Source organism: Mauremys reevesii, linkage group 4 (assembly GCF_016161935.1).
Source record: "Mauremys reevesii isolate NIE-2019 linkage group 4, ASM1616193v1, whole genome shotgun sequence".
Classification (NCBI taxonomy): Eukaryota; Metazoa; Chordata; order Testudines; family Geoemydidae; genus Mauremys; species Mauremys reevesii.
The window spans coordinates 26,918,926-26,944,508 of record NC_052626.1 but is presented as its reverse complement, the minus strand read 5'-3'; the positions used below and the strand labels follow the sequence as shown (position 1 = coordinate 26,944,508).

The 25,583-nt window shown below is 44.3% G+C and overlaps 1 protein-coding gene across 4 annotated transcripts in view; it reads left to right on the top strand.

Annotated features, from left to right (window-relative positions):
- Positions 1-7,166: 7,166 nt before the first annotated feature.
- Positions 7,167-25,583, top strand: part of BDKRB2 (bradykinin receptor B2) — a 39,113-nt gene continuing 20,696 nt past the window's right edge. For 2 of the 4 annotated variants that reach the window (XM_039538635.1, XM_039538631.1), the window contains exon 1: positions 7,167-7,243. The gene's annotated coding sequence lies outside the window, so the exon portion shown is untranslated. Of the gene's footprint in view, positions 7,244-21,906; positions 21,990-25,583 lie in introns of those variants that run through there. The other 2 variants (XM_039538634.1, XM_039538632.1) reach the window with 2 other exon arrangements.

Below are 25,583 nucleotides of genomic sequence, written 5' to 3'. Positions count from 1 at the left end.
CAGTAGTCTGCACTCCTCTGGTATGTTCAAACCTGCAGACCGATGGGACAGACAACATAGGATACTGCTGTTCTGCACCAGACCTTTCTGTTCTGTAGTACTGTTAGCCACAACCTTCACTATGGACCCATATTAAACACTCTCTTACACAAAAGCTTTACTACCTCATTTCTAATTGTGAATCTCTGTGCTAAGCTGTCCTGCAGTGGCTCAAGAGCATCAATACCAACCTTAGGACAGACTGTTAAGAAGCAGGGCATAAACCCCAAATTGGCTGTGAGTTTTATACTTAGATTCCACCCACTGAGTATCAAGTGTAAACTCATCAGGCACTATAACAGCCTTAACGTGGAGTCACAGCCAGTTGCTGTGACATTCTATGCCTTGGGGGAGCGTACTGTAACCCCCATATTCCTCATTTTCATATAATCATGATCTTATGTATAAAGTATGCTTTATAAGGTATCAGGAGAAAGGTTGTGAGCTGCTGAAAGGCATTTCTCTATCCATATATGTGTATCATTAATGCATGTGAAGTTATGAGAATTGTGTTGTATGGTGGTCACTAAAACATGCTGTAAATTGGGGAATCAGCCAGATATTAGCTCCTCAGAGGCAAGGAAGGAAAATAACCAACGCCCGGGCAGGGTGTCAAACAACCCATCAACAGCCATTGTCCAGCAAGGGAGCAACAACGCAATGACTCTCCTGCATAAGGCCACACCAGGGGAATTGTTCAACCTTGCTTGGAGAGACTCAGCAATGCCTCCCAGACATGCCTGGACTTGTGCTCCCCAAGCACATGGACTGAGGGTATAAAACATGGGCCCTTCTCCTGCCCCCACCTATGCTACAAGCAACCAAGACACTGAGGAGAAGACAAGACTCCAACAGAGGAGATTGGCCCAGGTTTAAGGAAAGCTGTATATTAAGGACTGCAATATCCAGTGGGGTGAGAAAACTGCTTAATCTAGATGTTGCCCAGTCTAATAGGGTTGAGAGTTTAGACTGCGTGCTTATATTTTATTTTATTTTATTTTGGTAACCGCTCCGACTTTTTGCCTATCACTTAATGTCACTTAAAATCTATCTTTGTAGTTAATAAATCTGTTTGTTTATTCTACCTGAATCAGTGCATTTGGTTTGAAGCATGTCAGAGACTCCCCTTGGGATAACAAGCCTGGTACATATCAATTTCTTTGTTAAATTGATGAACTCATATAAGCTTGCAGCGTCCAGCGGGCATAACGGGACACTGCAAGACGGATTTTCCTAGGGTTGTGTCTGGGACCAGAGATATTGGCTAGTGTCATTCAGTTGCACGATCCAAGGAGCAGCTTACGTGCCAGAGGCTGTGCATGAACAGCCCAGGCGTAGGGGTTCTCAAAGCAGAGCAGGGTAAGGCTGGCTCCCAGAGTGGAGGACTGGAGTGACCCAGCAGATCACCAGTCCAGATAACACCAGGGGAACGCCACAGTCCCCTTGGTTATTTCTATCTATTTTGCCACTCAGGTAAACTTACCTTTGTGATAGATGGTCCCTTACACCAAAGATCACAGCAACATTCAGGTTACTCCCAGTCCCAAAGGGCCAGTCATCTGCACCTTAGATCTCACATCAAAGACAATGCTTGTAGCCAGTCATATAATGAACTATCTATAGATTTATTAAATAGGAAAAGGAAATAAAAGAGCTATTTACAAGGTTAAAGCAGATAAACATATACACACAAATGAGTTTCAATCTTAAATTTCAAAACATAGCAGAAGTTTCTATGATAAGCAAGTTCTATATGTCTTTTCGGGCTAACCCAGGCCAAGCACCGAGCATCTTTTGTATATGCTTAGTAATCCTTGCCCCGTAGAGTCCACGCAGCAAACAAGATACTGTTCCTCCTTGTTAGGTTTTTTTATTCCTTACCCCCTTCTGCATCAAGCTTCAAATACAGTCCTTGGGAGCAATTTACTTGCACATCTCTTCATGTGGTGGGGAAGGAATCAATCAACAAACTCTTTTGTTCTCTGACATGCACAATGCTTCATCTGGTGTTGATGGGCCTCCTTTGTTAGGCAGAGGCTAATATCTCCAGTTGGAAACTAGTATTGTTAACGCTTCTCTCCTGTCTGGTGATTTACAGTTACAGAGCAAACACTTAACTATTACATTATAACATGAGATACAGATATTACAAGTGAGATTAATGCATGCAGCAACTTACAAGCACTTCATGAAGTCTAAACACACAGGTGAACCAGACTGGCTCCAGCTCTGTATTTGTCAGTGTTCAGCTGAGGCCCAGGGGCCCTGACATGAGCTGGCACCTGGTCTGCCAGTGTCCCACTCTCACTTACATAGGAAATGCTCAGTGGTGCTTACAGCAAATCCTATTTATACTCATAATATTACTCCCTCATTGTCTATAAAGAACAAGGTGTATAACCCTTCTCCAACACACTGGAAATGGAAAGGAGACAGAGGGAGCCCCATATTCAGTACATAGCTGTGATGAGAGGCTCTTGGGGCCCCATTTTCCTCCCAATGAATGCCCACAGTCACATCTGGTGTGGGGAGAAGCAGTCCCTTGTGGAAGGATAGGAGTCAGGCTTTTCTGGCGTATGGTCACTAGTGGAGAAGATATGAATCGGAATGTGCAGACACTTACTCGTTAGATCACAAGTGCTTTCAGGCTTGCATTCCTTTCATTCTTAGGAGTAGATGACATGACTAGCCCCCTCGCCATTGGCATTTGGGGGCACTGATGTCTGATACCATTGGCTTAGCTCTCTAATGCCTCTAGGAATATTCTCCATGGCACATATTATATAGTAGTAGCACTCTAATAGCTCTGAGTGCGCAACAAATGGACTGTGAATCCTGCTGTTGTGTGACCACAATTAATTACCTGTGAAGCCTGGGTCTGTGATGCCAAAATTAAAAATATTAATAGAACCTAAGAGGCCAGTAGATGGGTAGGTAGAAGAATTGCACAAGCAGGACGTAATTTCACCTGGCAAGTTCAGGGAATGGATGGCACCAGTTGTGCCTGTTCCAGAAACTGATGGGCATTTCAGAATTTGTGAGGATTATAAAGTCCCGGTAAACTCCTGGTTGGAGGTAAATCGAAATCTGATTCCAAAAGCCGAAGAATTCTGTGCTAACTTGGCAAGAGGGGTGACATTTATAAAGCTTCATTAGTCTCAATCATATCAGCAGGTTGTGGAAGAGGATATTTTTCATTGAGGTATTCAGAGAATCATGCATTAGGTACTGCAGGGGTTAAATGGGGCCATCTGTCGTTTGGAAGCCACATTCATCATTGGGAAAGATACTGAAGAAAGTGTAAGACTCCTCAGAGTCTCAGAGAAGACTGTAAAAATATGATTTTACTGATAGAAAAAGAAAAAAGTGCTTTATTCCTGCATGGAAGTTATTCGGGGCACAGCAGAGATGCAGAAACATCCCCTGAAAAATAATGAGTTCTGGAGAATGTGGCTGTACCCCAAAATATTTTAGCATTTGGATCTTTTATAGCAGTGCTGAATGGTTATGAAAGATTCATTCCAAATTTATCAGCTTCAATCAGCCAACAATTTGCAAGGTTAAGAAGAAAATGTGAAATGAGTGTAGCTCAAGGGATAAAACTGAAAAGGAAGCAAAAGCAAAACTGAAAAGCTCCTGTGTACTGGGGCATTATATTTCAGAGCTTCCTATACTCTTAGCATGCACTGTCTCTCTCATGGGCTTAGGAAATATCATTCCACAAATATGTAAAGGGGGAAAGATAAGCATAACATTTGCTTCCAGAACATATTAAAAGCTGAGGAAAGACTCTCCTTAAAAAAGAAGGGCTTGGCACTATTATGGGGATAATTACATTTCATGAGTGCTTGTCAGGAAAATATCCTCCTCAAGTCTTTAGTAAACATACTGATCCTTGGATCTGGCCAAGCTGTGCTCAGTGCAAGGCCGGAAGCAAGACTAATAATGGCTTTGTGACATCACAGCAGTCTACCAGTTCTTGGGGCAATCGGGGTCAGTTCAACCCCCAGGGTAATTTAGAACATCCTAATTATTCTGGCATGTCACTGCCTGGAAGGCGATGGGTTACACCAGCCTGGGATCACTGTAGCATGACACACTTTTGGCCACATCTCTTTGTGCCCTCTACACCAAGGAGGCCAGAATCTAGCCCACTAGGTCCAAAGGCACCAAGTCTATCGCACTTCTAACAGCGGCCAGGACAGAGAGAAGGGCTCTGTTTCTGACTGTGTATCAGTATAACATCAAGGACAGAGGGCCCAATTAAAAAAAAAAGTTTATCTTTTTCTGAAAGTAAGCTAATACCAGTTCCAGCAGCATTCCTGTTATGGGGTACGGAATGCACCTGTTCAAACCAGTAATATCTCACTGACTGAGATAAGATTTTTTTAAATGTGTCTACTTCAGTAAAACATGCTAATGCTGAAAAGAGTGGAGCCACAGCCAGATGTGAAATCACTGTGTGCAGATTCTCTTGCCTGGATGATTTTCCTATTACATCCAGAGAACTCTATAATTATGGATACTAAACAAGAAATGTTTTAATTAAAAGTAATTCAACACATCCTTTTCTAAATGAGCAAATCAGAAAGGAGACAGAGACTTTATCCCTACTTTGCTAGAAAAATGTAGTTATCCATACAGGATGATTGTTTACAGAGGAATAATACCAAACAGTTTACAAGTGAGGATACTGGTTGAATTATGTGAATATCACAAAGTCGACTGATAAAGAAAATTCACCCAGAAGTTCTTTTTGGTGGCTAGACTCAGATGAGGACATAGAAAGGTCAGCGTCTTACTGTAGAGAAGATACTGAAACTGCTTCAGGTCATTCGCTGACATGGGCCACTCTGCCCTGGCCAAAGTACTGAATTTGCAGAGAAGAATAAATGAATGTACTTAGTTGTGGTGCTTATGGCAGGTGGCCAGAAGTAGAGCACCATACATAATGAAACGTCAAAGTATGTGGGAATCTGTACACTGTGTAAGGGTTATCTGGATCATGTCAGATAACTGCCCTCAACTGGTTTCTGAGAAATTTCAAACATTCCTCAGGATTAATGGAGTACAGCACACTAAATCTGCCGCTTTTCATTCAGCAACAAATGGGCTAGAAGAACCCTTGCACAGATACTTAAAAGGACATTAAATAATGAAGTTTGCAACATTTGTATTGTACATTTTCTGTTACCATACAGACTCCCCCACCCTCTACCACAGAGAAACCCCCAGAAGAGTTTGTTCTAAAATGTCCCTAACAAACTAGATTTTATTGAGCAAAGATTTAACAAAAGGACTAAATGAAAAACACAGAGTAAAAAGTCCACAAGTTATGAGTTCTGGGATTATATGCTTAGATAAGAGAGTATTGGCACAGGGAAAGGAGGGCTGGAACTGGGTGAAACAATGGTGTCATGAAGGAATGAGGACAAATGACTTACCTGGTAGAAGTTAAAACAATACAGAAATATACTGAGCAAGCTATTACAAGGGTTTCAAAAAGGGAAAAGTACTGAAACAAGCCGCTAACAGTAGACCAGAAAGGAGATGATTGTCCTTCTTATTGGCCTGAAGAAGTTTTAAATGATAATGTTACTCTAGAGAGTGAGTTGAAGGATGGAGATAAAGAACTGGGGAAAAGAGCAGGTGCTAAAATGCCCTTTCCGGCAGCTACTTTTGATCACAACATAAAGACAGACCTCTCATAAGACTAAGCTAGTAACAAAAATGTTTGCTTGATTTTTTTTTTAAATTATGGAGGAAGAATTTGGTGTGTGTAATTGAAAGGCAATGCCATTCTGTTTTCTGCATGCTGTAGCTTCAAATGAAGAGGTGCCCACTTCCCTCTCTGCAGTGGTCAATGACATTTTTTATTTCAGTTCAGATATACAATATTACAAGGTGAGCAACTATGTCTGTCTTTCATGGAGACATTATATTAGTTGCAAAGAATCCTGTGGCACCTTATAGACTAACAGACGTTTTGCAGCATGAGCTTTCGTGGATTAATACCCACTTCGTCGGATGCAAGTCATATATTAGTTCTTTCTTGGTTTGATGTTTTCTCTAATTCAGATCAAAAGTCATCATTCTAGGCAGTAAAACCCAGGCTCTGTTCTCTGGGTGTAATCCACCCCAGTGCATCAGGTTAGCACAAGGCTGGGGGGAACATTTAAATCCCACTTAAGTGATGCACAGAGCTCATACAAGTTCTCTGTGAAGAATTTCACCTTTCATGAAAGGGACAAACGTAACAGCAAACATATTTCAACCAGGGGAAGTCATCAGCAGTTCTCCTGAGGGAAAGTAAATCTCTCTGAGTCTTGTGAAGTCTGTGAAAACACAAATTATAGATTTATCCCTCTGAAAGAAAGCGTTTGCAGTGGCACAGGGGGTATTTAATATGTTCTGATTTAAGGAATTTCACAGAGGTCCCAACCCTGCAAGGCAATCACTTCAGCTGAGTGGGAAATTATTTGCCTTTCCCAGGAACATTTCTGAGATTTCGAGAAAGGTTTCTGTCTCAAATCAGAATGAAAAGTCAAAATCTCAAAAATTTTGCAAAATGAAAAAAAATTGATTTGGGTCAATCAAAACATTTCATTTTCAGTTTTGATTTTTAAATATATAATTAGCTTAAATTTCAAAACCAAAAGGCATTTTTAAGCAGAAAACTGGAATTTTCAAAAAAAAATTAGTAGAAAAATTTGTTGAAAAATTTCAAGTTTGATGACTCAGCATTTTCCAGTGGAAAAAAATATTTTGCCAGAAAAATTCCTGACTAGCTCTAGATCTGAGCACCTTCAATTCCCAGTGAAGCCAACAGGATTAAGAAAGCACTCTGCACCATACAGGATCAAGCCTAAAGTCATGGAGGCAGGAAGGGAGAGGGATTTTCCTGGCACTTCCATATCAGGCTGAGATTTTAGCTTGATTTGTATTATTCACCAGTTTTAATCAAATACCAGTGACCTCATATTGAAAACAGCTGCCAAACTTTGTTCTTCGAGGAGATTACCGGAGGGAGAAAAAAAATCCAGGAGTCTGATGTCATGAATAGTGGGATGAGCTTATTCTGTCTATAGCTGAGCAAAAAACCAGAAGTTGGAATCATTCATACAACAGCCAGAGCCTGCCTGTCCACTGAGAAATCTCTCTCTTTACCAACATTTACCTCCTTTGAGGTGTATTTGGCGTGAAGGTATGTGTTTCTGCTTCTCTTTAAGTGAATATGAAAAGCCCTCAATTATTCAAATTCACCACAATTTTTCTTTTCTTCCTCAGACAAATTCCTTGATTTTTTTTCTGTTTCTGTTTAAGTTACAAAGGAGATTATGCTACAAAGGAGGATTATTATTAATTATGATTATTGCTTCAAATTTTGTTTTAATGTTAGACTCTATCTTTCAAAAGTAGTCTTGATGATTAATGGGATTTGCGGCCCAAAATGTCACCCCTTGACAGCAGTTAAGGTGTCACTGACCCAGTGGAATTTCAGTTGCCAAGTGACTACACTGCATGTCAGAGGGCAGATCATTGTAAGCGACGGTCACTTACTGTGTCTCACAAAAGTGCAAAACAATTCAGACCACAGACTTCCTAGTTTGTCTTCAGTAAGAGATTGCCTAACAAACTGTAGAGAAAACATACTGAGTGAACTCTCTCTTTTGTGTCCCTTACAGGTGTCTTGTCTTCTGTGCCTGTAATTTGGATTGTTAGCTTTGTGGGCAGGGGTTGTCTTTTTATGTGTATCTTGCATTGCTGAGCTTTATTATCTGTGCTTAATAAATAACAGACGGCAAATATGAAAATCTAAAGTATGTGCAACGTACAGCAAAGCTGAGAGTTCAAATTTACTTTTAAATATTATCAAGCTTCTTCTTGTTAAAAATTACATCTTGCTTTACATTATAGTAAAGGAAAAGCTTTAAAGTGTCAAAAAACGTAACGTGTAAGCTGATGATATTAAAAGAAGCTTAGAGTTGGAGTTATTTCTAGGAAGATATGGCAGAAAGAGCAGGTAATAATGTCACAATATATGCTAGAAATTTTAAGTCACTCCTGGTGCAGCATGCAGTGACTTTTAGAGATGTCTCAGCATTATAACAATAGTTATACAACAGCAGAACACCAGGACAGGGAAATTCAAATAGTTTGTCACTAGGATCCCCAACTTTGAATTACTTTTACTACATTGTTGGATATGTATTATTTTAAACAATGATATATTTTAAGGCTAAAATGCGTGTGTTAGAAAAATTTCGGTTTACACGCCATAATCTCCAAAAGTCTCATATTGCAGCATGCCATCTTGAAAGTCTTGGGATAGCAAGTCATATCAATAATATGATTTTTGTTTTTATTGTTGTTGTTGTCTGCTCTCTTTGGAAATTTGCAGATGAAAGAGAGAAAGATGTTTAAATGGGAGTTTCTTCATAACTGAGAATTGTTGCAGGTTTACTTGTCTTCAGGGGCGGCTCCAAGCCCCAGCACGCCAAGTGCATGCTTGGGGCGGCACACCGCGGGGGGCGCTCTGCCGGTCGCCGGGAGGGCGGCAGGTGGCTCCGGTGGACCTCCCGCAGACGTGCCTGCGGAGGGTCCGCTGGTGCCGCAGCTTCGGTGGAGCATCCGCAGGCACATCTGCGGGAGGTCCACCAGAGCCGCGGGACCCGCGACCGGCAGATGCCGTGCTTGGGGCGGCAAAATGGCTAGAGCCGCCCCTGCTTGTCTTCAGTATTGTCAAGTTTTGAACTATACAGACTTGAAGGGAAGAGAAAGATCCAGGAATAGATGTGGCTAAATTCCTGGCCAAAACTTTTGAAGAAGAGGAGGCAGGCCCCAGAAAAATTTCCATGGGTTTTATAATGAGCCCAATGCATGCTAAAACAGGATTTGAGTTTAGTCAGCGCTACCTGAACACTCCACAATCCAGACATGACCAATGAGAGTCCTTGACTGGAGGAGCTCACCAGTAATGTGAGCCATAACTTTAGGAAACTTTCAGCACTGTATATCTGAAGCTCTTCCTCAGGCAAAAAACAACAGGAGTTTTGTAAGGTTTCAGTATAGTGCCTGTGAAGAGTTTGTGTCAGTTTCCACTGATCTAGTCTTAAAATAAAATTATGAGATAGATTGTAAGGGGGAAATCTTCAAAGGCACGAATGACAGTTAGAGGGATTGAAAGTAATGGAGAGATTTTCAAAAGCATCTAAGTGACTTGGGGGCACAATCCTAAGTCAATGGGTCTTGTGTTCCTATGCTGAATTGGTCAGAAAACAAAAGTTTGTTTTTTAAATTCATTTTGGTACACATTTTCCGTGGCAAAATTTTGAATTTTGTCAAAAACACAAATACTCTACAAATTTTCAATTTTCAGCAACCAGAAGTCAAAAAAGAAAAAAAAATAGTCCAAAAAGCTGCTGAAAACTAAAAAAAAAGGGGGGGAAGGTTATTTCCCTCAAAATAAAATAATCAAAAATAAAATAAGAAGAAGAATAAATTGACAATTCAAGGAAAACAAAAAAATTCGGTTTTCAATAAAAAAGAAGTTTGACCAGCCCTATACTTCAGTCAGTGCTTTTGAAAATCCCACCTTGACTGCCCTGTGTGTCTTTGAAAATCTCTCCCTAGACAGATCCACAGAGCTAGATTTTCAAAAGGGCTGATCGGCCTCCCTATTGCAATATTTGTTCCCGAAGTTGAATTGCAGGCACAAAGAGGAACCAGTGTGTCAAACAACCTGACTGCAACTGCTATGCAACTGTGCATGCAAATAGCACTTTAAAAAGGGTAGGCTGAGCCTCAGCATGACTGAAAAGATAGCGCCACCTTTAAGCACTTTTACAAATAGAACAAGCCCTGTGTGAGAAGGTAGTTTAAACAGTCTGACTGCTCCCCACAGATGGAACCTGAGAACCAAATTCAGCCCAGGTTTAACATGTGCAACTCCCGCAGCAGTAAATAGGAGTTGCACCCACTTATGATCTTGGCCCAGAGAGATTAAATGGCTTGTCCATTGTCACACAACAAATTAGTGGAAGAACCAGATTTAGATCTCAGGACTTCATGGCTCCCAGAACTCAGCATCACACAGCTGCATATATATATCCCACCCATGTGTGTGTACATCCCATCCACATTCTAGGGACAAAGACAAAGGAAGGGAGTTTAAGGGAGCATTATTCAGCTGTATGTGCAGCTCCATTGTTTCTGGATGTTACAGCACATATGCTGGCAAGCAGTGAAATGTCATCACAGCACGTAGTATCCTTATTATTTATGTGTATTGCAGTAGCTCCTAGAAGTCCTAGTCATGGACTCAGATCCTACTGCATTAGATGCTATACAAACACAGACCAATGGCAAAGAGCTTATAGTTTAACGGTATGTCTACACTAGGCAGACACCCAGGGGCAGCTCCAGGCCCCAGCACGCCAAGTGCGTGCTTGGGGCGGCATGCCGCGGGGGGCGCTCTGCCAGTCGCCGGGAGGGCGGCAGGCAGGGCTCCGGTGGATCTCTCGCAGGTGTCCCTGCGGAGGGTCCGCTGGTCCCGCGGCTTCGGTGAGCGCCCCGTGTTTGGGGCAGCGAAATGTCTAGAGCCACCCCTGCAGACACCATAGCTACATCACCATAGCTATGCTGGCATAACCCTGTTGTGTGGATGCAGCCCATGCTGATGGAAGAGGTTTTTCCCTCATGATGGTCAACTAGAAAAATGCTTGTGTTAACCATCGACACAGCTGTGTCTACATTGGGGGCTAGGTCAGCATAGTTATGTCAGTCAGGATTCGGAGTGTGTTTTTTTTCACACATGGGACTGATGTGGCTAAATCAACCTGACTTTTAAATGTAGACCAGGCCTAAATAGAAGCATACAATCTAAGCATATGATGAGAGACAACAGGTAAATACAGACAGGGAGTGCAAAGTTACCTGCTAAGAGGGGGACATTTTAAATATCAGGCTGATAAGGAACTGGGCAAATTACAAAACGTTGAGGTGCAAGATTTAGCTGCAAAGTTGCCAGATCCCAAACCTGAGTGGAATGTTTTGGGCTCAGATTGAGTCCCTGCATCACATACCCTTACTGTTGTGCTAACACAGGTTTTGAGGGTTTAAGATAAATATATGCTGAGAATGATTTTCCTTACGTGCCAAGTAATTTCCCCATAGTGACAAGTTTGGCTTGCTTTCCGTGCTGTGTAAATTTTATTTCCTCTCAATATTCTGACTCCTCAACTGTGTTCTTCGGGGATGTTTTTCTTTAAAATACCCTCAATCTGATTAGTCAGGTGTATGAACCCTCCAATACTGCCTACTCTGCACAATGTCCAGCTTTCATGCCTATGCACACCAATTAATCTCAATAGTGTCACATGGCTGCAATAGAGGACAGAATGTGGTCCCTGGTTAACTTCAGATGGTGGGGCTGTCAACTTGCAGTCATGGGTTCCTTCTGAGAGGTACCGTACATCTGAGGTCACAGCTAGTCCCAGGAGGAGAGAAAGTGTCACGGCTAGTAGCCCAGCTCCCTTTGACTTTAATGGGACTTGCACCTGGGTAACAGAGGGAGCAGTGGGCCATAGATGTCTTTCTAGGGCACTTTTTCTGCACTGGCAGAGTGAAGAGTGCGATAAGGAGGAAGAGTGATGTTCTCATCTCTCTGCATCTTTGTGACCTTCCTGCTTACCCCAGTCTGTCCCTCTGGAGGGAATTCCATCCCTTTTGCCTTTATTCAATGTGATTTCCCATCAGCAAACACTTTCTTGGTCTTTCTCGAGGAGAGCATATCATGCTGGGAGTGGGAGTGATTTGAGCTTGGAAAACAGGCACACTGAGAAGTGATAATACTCCACCTCATCCCAGCTCACTTTCCTCCATTAATAGTAATGGCTAATGATAAACTGTCTCATGATAATGACTAAGCTGGTGGCCTGTTAGTTCATCACTAGCTGTCAGCCCTTACGGTGACCAGATGTCCTGATTTTATAGGGACAGTCCCGATTTTGGGGTCTTTTTCTTATATAGGCTCCTATTACCCTCCACCCCCTGTCCTAATTTTTCACACTTGCTGTCTGGTCACCCTAGCCCTTACCCTATGAAAAAAACAAAACTGTGAAGCCTTCAAAATGTCCACTTAGGGCCTGATCCAAATGCCATTGAAGTGGAAAGATGGAAAGACTCTCACTGACTTCAGTGGGCTTTGGATCAACAGATACAATTACCACCAGGGGCCAGATCATCCTCTGGTGTAAATGGGCATAGTTCCATCAAGTTCAGTTGAGCTGTGACATTTACAAGCTGAAGATTTGGTCCCAGGGATCTATTTACTAGAAATGGATGGGTAATAAAAAGCCTCTGTTTGCTGCCAGTTTATATTATAACCCCCTTCTCCTGCCATCTGGGGAGAGCACTCCCAGAAACAAGGGCTCAGCTAAGCCAACAAAACTTGTACAGAAGATGTTTCAGCACCAGCAATATGGTGACAAAGGCTTTTCTTACTGTATTCCTTGTCTGGCCAGGAAGGATCAGAAATCAATGTAGCTGGCCCATCACTAATTGCCATCACAGCTAAACACTTCTGTGAAATGGGACACACAATACAAAGAAACATGCTTTAATTCGACTATCAGTTCTTGGAGTAGATGCAGGAATTACTAGGTATGGTTCTATGGCTTCTATTATGCAAGAAGATCCGACTAGATGATCTAATGGTACCTTAACGGCCTTAAAATCTGTGAATCTATGAATCCCTGAGCTTAGCGGTAGATTCATAGGTTCAAAGGCCAGAAGGGACAATTGTGATCATCTAATTTGACCTCCTGTATAACACAGGGCATAGAACTTCCCCAAAATAATTCCTAGAGCAGATCTTCTAGAAAAACATCCCATCTTGATTTTAAAACAGTCAGTGATGCAACATCCACCTCCACTCTTGGTAAATTGTTCCAATGGTTAATTATTGTTGCCATTAAAAATATATGCCATATTTCCAAACTCATGCTTTCAGTGTGGAAGGATCTACATTCAAACCCTGAAGATGGACAATGCAGGGTCTTTAGAGATCTCCCTCAGTCTCCCTCCAGGAGACTTCTTTATCCTTCCTATCTATGAGATGGTCCATTGCACGGGCTGCTCTCCTCCTTGTTACTGCCCTGAAGGGTCTGTTTCTTGCTACGTCCCATTCTGTCCTAGTAAGGACAGCATTGGAAACACACCAAACTCCTTTTTCTGGGGGAACAAGACAGCAAATAGCACAGGCCTAGGGAAGGACGGAGAAGTGGCAAGTGGACAAGCTGAGTTAAATGGCCTCCTTGTAGATATATGCTTCACAAGCAGAGAATTATGTTGCATCTTGATAGGAAGGTAAATTATACTGCCATTTGCAGCTGCATCAGCCCCGTAGCCATCTCTTGAGTTAACGCAATGTGGTGGGATGCTGTGGGCAGCTGTACTGTGTATTTCCTGGCCCCCCAGGAAACTATCCTCCTTGCTAAAAAGTGCTCAGGAATTATTTTCATCAGAAAATTCTGATGTCCTTTTATTAGGATCAAAAATGATTTGTTAATTTATTTCCTTTCCCATGTTTGGACATGGATCTTTTATTTTCCTTCTTCTAGACAAATAGTGATGTTGGCTGATAAACAAGCCTCCAGCTGGTCTGGGATTGTTTGCAGAGATCTGTGATAAGTACCATAAGGGAAAGGGGTTTCTTTGGCTTCTAAGTGTGGAAGAAGCCAAGCTAGGATTTCACAAGAGCTAAGGCAATGTTTTAAAGCTGAAAAACTTTCCAAATGGTGCTATTTATTTTTTTCAATTGTGGGTTGCCAGTTCATTTTCAGAGTGGCAAGGCCTCGTTTTACACCATCATAGCTTAATGCAAAGTCAGAGTGAGTCAGGCACCAAAGCGGCTCCTGCATGTCTAAGATGCTGTACGCTGAAATATATATATAGTAACAAAAGGAGCTTGTAGAGGCATGTTGGACAAAGCTTCCATTTACATCATTCATCTGAAGAAAAGAGTGAGAATTTCCCACACATTATTGTGCCAGTTTTCCTATAAATTGAATATCTCACAACCATCTCAGCCCTTTGGCTCAGCAATGGACCTGCTTCCCAGAGCTAGAGGGAGGGTCGGTGTATGAAGTTTGGCTAAAAATACTTGGCTAGATGTTTCGTTCAGTGATTTAGAAATATTCACTTTTTAGTGAAATGCAGTGAGACTCCCCACCCAATAAACCATTTTCTCCCACAAAAGCAGCACTTTATACAGTGTCATTCAACCTACAGGTCCACTATGCTCATTGCAATGCTGTTAAATATGAGGGGCTTTCATTCTGCTGCATATAACAACAAGCTTATCTGCTGCCAAGCTCACTGTATATATAGATTCCATTGTACATGAATTAAATTGAAGTTTGAAAAAGTTTTTAGGCTGGAATGAATGAGTTCTCATCATGTACAGGGGAAAATAAATTAAAATAGGCTAGACACTGCTGAACTTTCAGGGTGTTTGAACTCTAAACCTAGCTAAGGACCAAAGTTGTGTTTTATACTGGGCCAAACCAAAACCCCAGATCCAAACTTTGGGATGTTCATAAATCAGATCTGGATCCTGGTTCATACTGTGTCGTAAACCCGTCTCTGAACATTAAAAATCTCTCTCGCCCTTCCCAAGCCCAGCATTCCCCACTCTACTTGCTTGTTTCTCAGCCTGGTTTCCCCTGTCCTGTGTTCCAGAGCTCATATTCTCTCTTTTTCTACATTCAGAAAACCCCATCCGGACACTCTGCAGCATGTCTGTGGTTCTTGCTAAAGAAAGTTTTCAAATGGGATATTTTGCCATTGTGAAGAATGTGGGAAATTTCTTGATTATGAAAATTGTGTCTCATTCAGTTTACACATTCACTTTTTTAGTGCTATCTGCTTGGTCTCAAGAAGCAGACTTCTTTCCAGCGATTTCTCACGGAGTGTGTGTCACTTTGGCATGTCTGGGTTGGTGTGGATGAACAGTCAAGAACTGTCAACATCTGACTACACCTACCTTACAGATACCATGGAGACCCATGACTGGACCATTAACTTTTAATGCCTGCTAGGCAAGAGAACTTTTTGGAATATGGTGGGTGATTACCTGTCTAAACACAGCTCCTGCCCTGCCTAAACTCAAGGAGCAGGGAACGTGGGAGGGTACAAGTGAAAAAAAGCATGAATGCAACTACAGAGAAAGAACTGACCCGTTAAAAGACTTGCTCACAGAACAGTAGACAGTAATGCCATCTAGTAACTGTTGGGCAGGTCCAGGGAGGCTGGCTGCAGGCAGGAATCTGTCTTCCAGGCAGTGCAAAGAGGGACCCTCCTAATCATGCATGAGGTTGCTGACAGATTACGGGAGAGTTGTGCATTTAGGCTTTTCTTTACCATTTTAATCCAGTGTTCCTGAATACTGTTGTCCTGTGGACTGATAAAGAAAATCTTGTTTTGAAGAGGCTGTCCTGTGTCACTGCAAACAGCTCTCAGTTGCAGAGCTCCGAAGAGGGGAAGTCTTGAACTGGAGTCCAAACTCATCGGGACCCACTGAAGGAGCCCTACTGAGAACCAGAGGTGCTGAAGCCAGAGACCCAGTCTCAGAGCAGTGGAGTCACAGGAGTGGAGTCTTCAGCAGAGTGAGGCCCAGGGTCTGTCTCTAAGAATGATACACTCCCAGAAAGGCTTTATAAAGATGAGAGGCATGGGATGCCCTGCAATATCAAGACAGCAGGGACAGAAGGGACCTCAAGAGGTCGTCTAGTCCACTCCCCTGCACTCATGGCAGGACTAAGTATTATCTAGACCATACCTGACAGGTGTTTGTCTAACCTGCTCTTAAAAATCTCTAATGATGGAGATTCCACAACCTCCCTAGGCAATTTATTCCAGTGCTTAACCACCCTGACAGTTAGGAAGTTTTTCCTAATGTCCAACCTAAACACAGCAGGAAATACACTCCTGGACTACAGGGGAGGAGGTGGCTCTATTTGGTCAGTGGGGAGAGGGGCCTGTGGTAGAACTCAGAGGGAAACAGAATCAAATCATTAACGTGGAATCCTGCTCTCCCCAGCACTTGGACCACAGCAGCAGGCAGGACAGGCTGTTGTGGAGAAGGGGGGAAAGAGCATACACGTGCTGTGCTGTGCAGAGCTGGAGGCTGATGTTGGGGTGTTCCCCTCCCCCCACCAGTGTCCCAGTCTCTGCGGAGCTGGGGTGTGGGAACAGGGAGACAGGAACAGTGTTGGCAAAAGCTGTTGCCACAGAATTGGTTGCTTCCAGCTGGTGTCTGAATACACTCTCTCCCTCTCTCTCACTCACACACTTCTGTGGGCTTCTTTTGTTAGTGTTCAGCAATGTCAGTTTGGTCATATTACTGAGTGCTGCTTTAAAAAGTGTTACTTTTCAGGCACACATCCAGCAAGCATGACAAGGTTCATAGCAAGGTGCAAACCAACAACGCCAGGCTCAGCACACTACAGCAACACACATTACATCTATTAGGATGTCCATAGAATGATGGGATTGAGAAACCTGCATCATGTGATGCTGTACCTGCCTCCATGAGGCATTGCAAACCCTCCCCAAAGCACCCTGCAAACAGTTGCTACGCACAGTGCCCTACTCTCTGTGTCGATGCAAGAGCTGCTATTGTGGATGCGTTCCACCGACACAAAGAGCGTAGTGTGGACATGCAACAGAGGTTTAATTACAGCAGTGGTTGTACATCAGCGTAACCTGCATTGACAAAACTCTGTAGTGTAGATGAGGCCTTAGAGCTTTTAGACACTAGCCTGCCTTAGCTAATAATGACAAGCAGATTTCCCTTGAGGAACTGCAGCTGTGCACAAGTCATGTGTGAAAATATATTCGTGTCAAGATGTCACCCCCCACTCTGAACTTTAGGGTACAGATGTGGGGACTTGCATGAGATAACCCCTAAGCTTATGTACAGCTTAGAGCTAGTAGCTGCCACCACCAAATGATTTAAACAAATGTTTATGGGAGGGTCATTTGGAAACTCTGTCTTCCCCCCAAATATTTCCCTAGTCTTTATCCCCCTTTTCCTGGCAGGATTGAGACTGATTCATCTCCCACCAATTCCCAGTGAGCCCAGATCAAAAAAAAACCCTTGGATCTTAAAACAAGGAAAAATCAATCAGGTTCTTAAAAGAAGATTTTTAATTAGAGAAAAAGGGTGAACGGAATAGCTCTGTGAGATTAGCCTGCAAGCTACTCTCACAGACAACAGATTCAAAACACAGAGGATGTCCCTCTGGGCAAAAACCTTAAAGTTACACAAAGAAACCCAATTTGATTCTCCCTCTTATGCAAAACGAAGTCACAAAAGAAAATAAACATAATCTAATACATTCCTTCTGTAAACACTTATTACTTTTAAGAAACGTTAGATGGCTGATTCCTGAAACCTTCACTCGGGCACAAACTTTTTTGAACAGACAAAAGACTGATTTCCCTCCTACCTCTTTGAAAACATCTTGTCCCCCCATTGGTTCCTCTGGTCAGGTGTCAACGAGGCTATGTGAACTTCTTAACTCTTTACAGGTAAAAGAGGAATTAACCCTTAACTGTCTGTATATGACAATTAGTGACATGTAAAAGTGTGCAGCATTGTTGCAGCCACCCTCAATGGCGCCTATATCTGGCTGTAGTGATGGCAGGCAAGGGATGACATGAATTCCAGCCTCTTCTATTAGGGGCTGACACAGTGTCAACGTGGTACCACTAGCAAAGTGCTTACAGCCAGTTCTTCCGAAAGTCAGATCGCTCCATGAAATAGTCAATGTGCAGAGAAAGAGACACTGGCAAAAGTTGTTTGGTCATTAGACCATCATACTCTGCCTAGTCAGGAGAGCTGTAAAGTTCCCACCCAGGGAAAAGAGCTTCATTTCAGCTGCTACCAGAGAGGAGCTAAATTGCAGTAAGAGTTACCGTGTATTTTATGTGCAGTCTAACAGAAGGGAGAGCCAAAAGAAGGCATCACCAATGTGCTTATTGATGAGTTTTAAATGGAGTTCTGTATGTAGCTGAACTGCTATATAAAGCCTCGGCCCCGGCACGGAGAATAATGAAATACCACTTGTTGCAGCTGCTTTGAGAAGGTGAATGTCTCGAGAACTTTCAGCCACTGATTTTCATTTCTCTGTCCTTTCCTTTGGTTTTTGCTTTCCCTCCAGTGAAGCTCCAGTGTGAGCATGACATGCTATTTGGTACTTTCCGCACTAACTGCTGCGCAGGGTTAGATGACGGATAAGGGCAAATAAATGCTCAAATACATTTGTTAGTCTCTGAGGTGCCACAAGTACTCCAGTTCTTTTTACAGATACAGACTAACACGGCTGCTACTCTGAAACCATAAACTAGGGAGTAGAGGCATATATTTTTATTGAGGAGGGAAGGAATGGGGAGCACTAAATAATGACTCATGCAGGGCTCTTTTGTTGACTTATATGTAATGATGAGTAAAAGACTAGTGACTGTAATGTAGCCAGAGGAAGTAATGCAGGAATTGCAAATGCAAACCCCTTTGCATGGGCAGTGAAGGAGGAGCCTTCTCCAGTGGCACAGATGGAGTTGAATCAGAAATGATTTGACCCTTTCCCCCCTCTTAAGGAGTAATGATCAAAGAGCTGTTATCAAATGTGTTCAGAACATGCACACAACTCCATATGCAGAGTAGGTGCTTAGGAGGACATGGTGAAGGGAGAAGGGCCAGGCCTGGTGTTCGGAGCCATCCATTCCTTAGTTTTAATCCTGCCTCAGACACTGATGTCTCTGTGGCCTTTGGAAGGCCAGTTACCCTGTGTGCCTCAGTTTCCCCATCTGTAAATTAGGGATAGGGAAATTTGCCTACTTCCAGAGAGGTTCTGAGAATTAATTAGGTATTTGTAAAACACCTTGGAGATGTGAAGTGCTATTCTGGTGCCATGTATAAAGAATAGGAAAAAGTGTCAGGGAGTGTTTGTGTGTCAGATACATCAAACCACATTAGCTCTGTTCTGTTCTGATTGCGTGAATGTGCAACCATCTCATGTATATGGTGTGTCCAACACCCATATTCTCTATCTATAAACATTTTTATTAAGCCCTATGGCCCCCAAATACAAACTCAAGTCAGACTCTGCCTATGGAGCCAGCCCCACATGGTGAGGCTCAGGGTGGAGGCGTCACCTCCACCCCCTGACTCACCTCAGCGGGCCACATAGCCACCTAACCTGTCTGGGCTGGGGGGATGCAACCCAAAAATGGAGGAGGGCATATGGCCTCTGGTAGGGGACACAAATATGCTTGCTCGTCCCAGGCACACAAATGCCTAGTTACAGCTCTGGCTGGGACTTCCCAGGCAATCACTTGCCACACGTGAAGAAGAGGAAGTCTATGCAGAGCATCCTGATGCCAAGACTCTTTTTAATTTTTTTCTTCATGAAGTGTTTTTCTACCATCCCAGGCTGTTCTGTCAGAGGCGTGCAAATGTGCACTGACCTCTGCTTCCCACACAACGCGGTTAGCAGAACAATGTGATTATAAAGACACTGTGAAGCTAGGCAGTGAGCCAGCTACTGGAAAGAAAAACATTATATTAACGGTTGACCATCTCTCTCAGCAATGAGCCAAACATAGAGCACACGTCCTTGGGGGAAAAGGCACGTGAGTGAGACATAATAGGGTTTTCTAGCTACTTATGAAGTACATAATAGTTACTTTACTTTGTGTCATGCCTTTCAGATAAGGATGCACAAAACTGTGACTTCAGTTCACGGGGGGGGGGGGTTGATGCAAACTTTGGTTTTAGTTCACCCATCCCAAAAACTTATCCCAAATGGTCACATTTCACATAGTTTTCACCCTAAACACCAAGCAGGATTTGCCTGCCTGTTTCCCCCAGGCTGCCCCCTCCCACACAGCCACAACCTCCCTTCCCTTGTGTTTGTGATCTTCTGCATGTAGGGACAGGAAACCAGTGGTCTGCAAATAACTTCTCCATTTTTCACACCATAACCTCCTCCTGTGTCTGTGGGGAGAAGGGGGCCAGCCAACCTGAAGCCCGGTGTAGAATTTTCCTTAGGCACAGTACACGTAGAATCATAGAATAGAATCATAGAATATTAGGGTTGGAAGAGACCCTCTGCCCCGGGCTCCACCTCTGCCCACTGCTGACTTGCTGCTCACCTCTTCATCCCCCACTCCGCTCACCTCCTCCCTCGCCAACTTGCCACTTGCCCATCTGCTGCTCGCCTCCTCGTTCTGCCCCAGAGGCAGCCAGCAGGTCCGGCCTCTAGGCGGGTGGGGGGCACAGGGCTCTGTGAGCTGCCTGAGCACCAGCTCCGCACTCCCACTGGCCAGTTCCTGGCCAATGGGAGCTGGGGCCGCAGTGCCTGCGGGCGAGAGCAGCACACACCGCAGAGCCTCCTGCCTCCCCCCCTCAGGAGATGGACCTGCTGGCCGCTTCCGGGGCGCTGCACAGAACCAGGACAGGCAGGCAGCCTGCCTTAGCCCCGCTGCTCCACTGACCAGGATCCCTGCAGCTCCCAGCCGGCGCTGACTGAAGTCAAGAAGGTCTTTGGCAGTCACGGACCTCCATGACTAAATCAAAAGTCTTACAGATCGACACCACAGGTATCCACCACAAAGGCACATAAAGAATGTGTATCTAGGAGCAGTATGGGCAACATAATACAGCCACTTAAAGGTTGATCCATCCCTGTGATGAAGCAGATTTAGGGACAGAGGGAAGCAGCTTCTTTCTCCTGTTCAGGCTATTACAATGGTGCAGAATTGCCTCTCCAGCAGCCGAGTAGCCTCCTTTCTGCCCCCATCTCCAAACACCCCCTATGCCTGTGCCTGCTACCAACATACTGCAGAGTTGGTGGATCCAGTGTAGCCTTTTCACCAAGAGTATTCCTTGGAGCGGGGAGTTCCACCTGCCCTGTAGCCATTCTGCACCAGGTTAGCTGCTGCAAGGTAGCCCTAGGACAGTGGTGAACTGGGTCTCTCTAAGGGCTCTGTATCCATACTGCATCCACCCATAGGGACAGATTGAGCGATAGACATTTCAAGCTACAGTTTAAGTGAGTAAGATTCTCCCCCTTCCCCCCGCCCCCCAAAAAAACATAAGAGACAAAACCCTGGCAAGGAAGCTAGGCTATGAGATGCAATAACAAAGGGCAATGATGTTTATTCACCATGAATAAAAGTGGCAAACATTAAAGCAGCTAATAGATAGGAGGAGAGGCTAAAGGTTAGTCTCTGGGCCCCATTTGTTTTATTGGGACTTTTAAAAAGACTATTTGCAATTGGTATAGTACTCACTGCTGCAGACTGCTATTTCTGACCTGGCGTCAAGCACATAGAGACCAAGGGTTTTCATGGCTGACTTCCCCTAGTATGCTGGTAAATGATGTAATGGACAGTACTGCAGTCAGACATTTTGTATGTTCAGCCACTGCCAGCTGAAAACTTAACATCACATAGCTAGGACTAATTTTAGGTCTTTTGTGAGACAAGGTCAGACAGCTGCATACTTGCAATTTGTTCATCAGAATGGGAGGATGGGATAGAGAGTTATGGAAGAGAGACTGAACAGCAACCTTGGTTTTAGGTATCCCAACATATTGTTGTTATGGCTAGAACTACTAGAAATGTTTTGAGATAATGAGTAGTTTGTTGAAATTAGGAGAATTGGTGACCCAGTAGAGGTTATTATACTGACCCACTACGAGTCACTTTAGATTATGTGTTTTGTTAGTTTGCTATAAAAGATTAGGTAAAAGTAAGTATCTCAGAGAAATCCGAGGGAGCTTTTCTTCAGGCAAGGAGCTGACATCTAAACTCCCATCAGCTGGGACAGAAGGAGGACCCCTGGAAGCCCGGCATGTGATCACTCGAAACCATCTCAGACTGTGGGTAACTATATCTGGGATCATGGGTGAAACTTCCTCTGGGGGAGGCTAGCTCCTTGTCCTGCCTCTTCCACAACAGCCCTGCCCACACTCCACCCCTGCTCTGCCCCAGACCCCACCTCTGCCCACCGCTGACTCACTGCTCACCTCTTCATCCCCCCATCAGGTCCCCCATCCGCTCACCTCCTCCCTTGCCCACCTCCCACTTGCCCACCTGCCACTTGCCCACCTGCTGCTCACCTCTTCATCCCCCTGCCAGACTCCTCCTCCCACCATGAAACCCCACCACCTGCCATGCAGCTGGCTCGCTGCTCACCTCCTCACCTGCTGCTCCCCCTCTCCCCCCCAAGATACCCTACCCCGTTCACCTTTAAAGCACCAATAAAATTCCCCTGCAGGAACTGAAGAGCTATAGATCAATTGCCAGATGGATTCTCCTCTGCATGGCAGGGAGTTTGGTGTATACTGTATAAAGAGAGATGAAAAGTCAGGCTACCTACACCAAACCGAAGCCTAATCTCTCCTTTTGAGAAGTGTTTGTCATTGACAGCCTGCATTAGGGCAGTAGTTTAATGATGTTTCTTACACATAATTCCTTGCCAGATTCACTTACTTAAACTGGGTTTGAATAAAATGACTAGATCAAGAAATAAATTCACTGGCTATGTCAACTCCTCTTTGAGCCCTTGGTACAAAGAATAACTGACAGGTTGTTTGGAAACTGTTTTTAACCCCAAGAACACATTTTCCTACAGCTGAATGTCACCAAAGGCTTCCTGGGCATTGGCAAATGCCTGTTAAATGACTTCATTACCACTTTAATGGCCTTTAACAGTTTTAGTGATCTGCTACTAGGTCTGGTCTGTGTAAAGTTACTCAGGGATCCCCTCCACTCCCTTGCCTGCTGCTCTCATCCACTCACACACACCCCGCACCCTGCAGGGATGGAAGGTGAGGAGGAGGGACACGCCGGTAGCTCCTCTGAAGGGGGAGGAGGGTGTAGTGGAGGAAGACTCCCACCAGGCAGCAGCAGCAGGCCGTAGGAGCCTCCAGGAAGGGTCAGAGCAGGAAGGGTAAGAGGCAGGTGGGGGCATAGGCGCCGACTCCGATGGGCTGGATCACCCACAGGGAAAAATTAGTGGCAGCCAAGCTGCCCTCCCCCCACCCCACCTCCTCCTCCACCTCCCTGCCCAAGTGCGCCGTGTCCCTGCTCCTCCACCTACCTCCCAGAGCTTCCCACCAGGCTGCCGCCAAACAGCGGGGAGGGGGAGGAGAAGGAACATGGCACACTCAGGGGAGGAGGCAGAGCCAGGGCAGGGATTTGGGGTGGGAGGGGAAATAGGGGCAGGGAGGAGGCAGAGTTGGGGCAGGGACTTTGGGGAAGGGGTTAGAATGGGGGAGGGGCAGGGCCTTATGGAAGGTGTGGAGTCGGGGCGGGCTGGGAGCAGAGGGAAGTAGAGCACCCACCGGCGGGAGCAGAAGTCAGCACCCATGGGTGGGGGCACCATGGCCCAGGTGTCGGGCAGCAGGTACAGCTTGCTAAGTGAGGCAACGCCTCCCCTTGCCTATTATACCCGCCACCCATGTCCAGGATGTCCTACACCTATTGTGTATGTGTGTGTGCTTAATATCTAATAGTAGTTTTAGATAAGAGCATGCTTTTTCGTATCAATCATTTCTCAGACGGAAGCACTGTGTTCCCATTGATTTATTCCTGATACTGCCTGGAGAGAAACAGTTAAGTTACCACTGCTTTTGGTTCTGAAAAACCCCAGGTAACCACAGGATCAGACTCCATAGTTTTATCCCCTGGTCACTTGGGGTATTATAACAAAGGCATTATGTTGGAAATAATTAAAGGCAAGACTTTTCCAGATTTACCCTTTATCTAATAATTGTTTCTACTACTTTGTTGCAGCAGGATGGGTTTTGCATCTATTCCACATTTCCTTTACATAATAGAAAGGAACAGCATCAGAACTGAATGGATTGCTCCTGGGGGAAATTTAGCAACTTGTTATTTCCACTAGATTCGTTACTACCAAAACAACTTTAAAAACAATAGACGTAATTGTTTTTCATCTTTTCCAAAAATAAATGAGCTCAATGCACTTACCTACAGATGCGATATGATAACTGTAACTTCACACTATGCCATCAGATCACATGCTGTGGGAGCTCTTAAAATTTAGTTTTCAAAGTGTATTATCGCTGTATGTTGTCTTTATTTCTTGACGTGCATTGTTTTCCTATAAAGGGAACAGAAATAGGGAAAGATTTTTCATTTGCTTTTCCTTTATTTCTGCTTTGGTGCTTTTGATTGGTTGCACTACTAGACCTATGACACATTATGACTTTTTTAATTCTCATGTATTCTTACTTAACAGTGAACAATATCTTAATGTGCAACAGAAAAGTCTCCTTTGTAATCCTTAAAGACTTTCAAAATCAGAGCAACTTACACATGGGTAGGAGACGTTAAATGTTCTTATCATTGGGACTGTTAGGCATAAACTCCTATTCTTCAAACTGTTTCTAAAAGACTCTGGCCCTGGGGCCGGGGGAAAGGCGGCTCTCCCAGCCGCAGCAGCTCCGGGACTTGGGCCAGAGCTGGGGGCAAAGGTACTGCAGTAGCTCCGGGACTGGGACCAGGGAAGAGGCACCTCTCCCCACCACAGCAGCCTCGGGGCCAGGGGAGAGGTCTCTCTCCCCACCGCAGCCCTGTATGCCCGGAGCTCCCCGCCCACCCCCTATTCTCCACCTCACCCTACACCTCTCTCCTCTCCAGACCCCTGTGGCTGCGCACCTGCAAGGTGCGTGGCCCTGGATGGGTTCCTGTGCAGGCGCGCATCTTAGAGGGAACACAGCTGATACCCCAAACCAGTGGTGGGGTCTATAATTACCTTTCACCAAACTTTTAACAAATGTGAACTCCTGGATCACTAGAACAGCCTTACCGTGGTGTCATAGATAGTCCCCTTAGTCTCTCCAGTCTATCTTGCCACCCAGACAAACTGGACTTAGTGATAAATTGTCACTTACACCAACAATCACACCATTTTCAGGTTGCTTCCAGTCCCAAGAGATCAGTCATTTACCCAAGGTCAATTAGTACCCTAGATTTTATACCAAAGACACTTCCTTTAGCCAATCCTGTAATAATCTAAAGGTTTATTAACTAGGAAAAAGTAATAAGAGTGTTATTTACCAGTTAAAGCAAGCAAGCACATACATACAAATGAGTTACCATCTAAATCCTAAGAATGACAAGAGTTGTAGTGATCTTCACGGCAGACCAGGAGGCAGCCCCTGGGAATCTCTGGCCCTTGAGAGTTCCAGCAGCCAAAAAGATCCAATTTCTTCTTAATTGCCTTCCCCCAGAGTTCAGGATAATGGGACAAGTTCATGTGCACATCTCCTCTTCATGGTGAGGAGGGAGCAATCAACAAAGTCTTTTGTCCTCTGATGTTCCCCAATAGTTTGTCTGGTATCTATGGCCTTCTTTTGTTGGTCAGGAGAGGACATCTCCTGTGGCAAACTAGTATTTCACACTTGGTAATGCTTCTCACCACAGCAAACACTTCTACATTTACA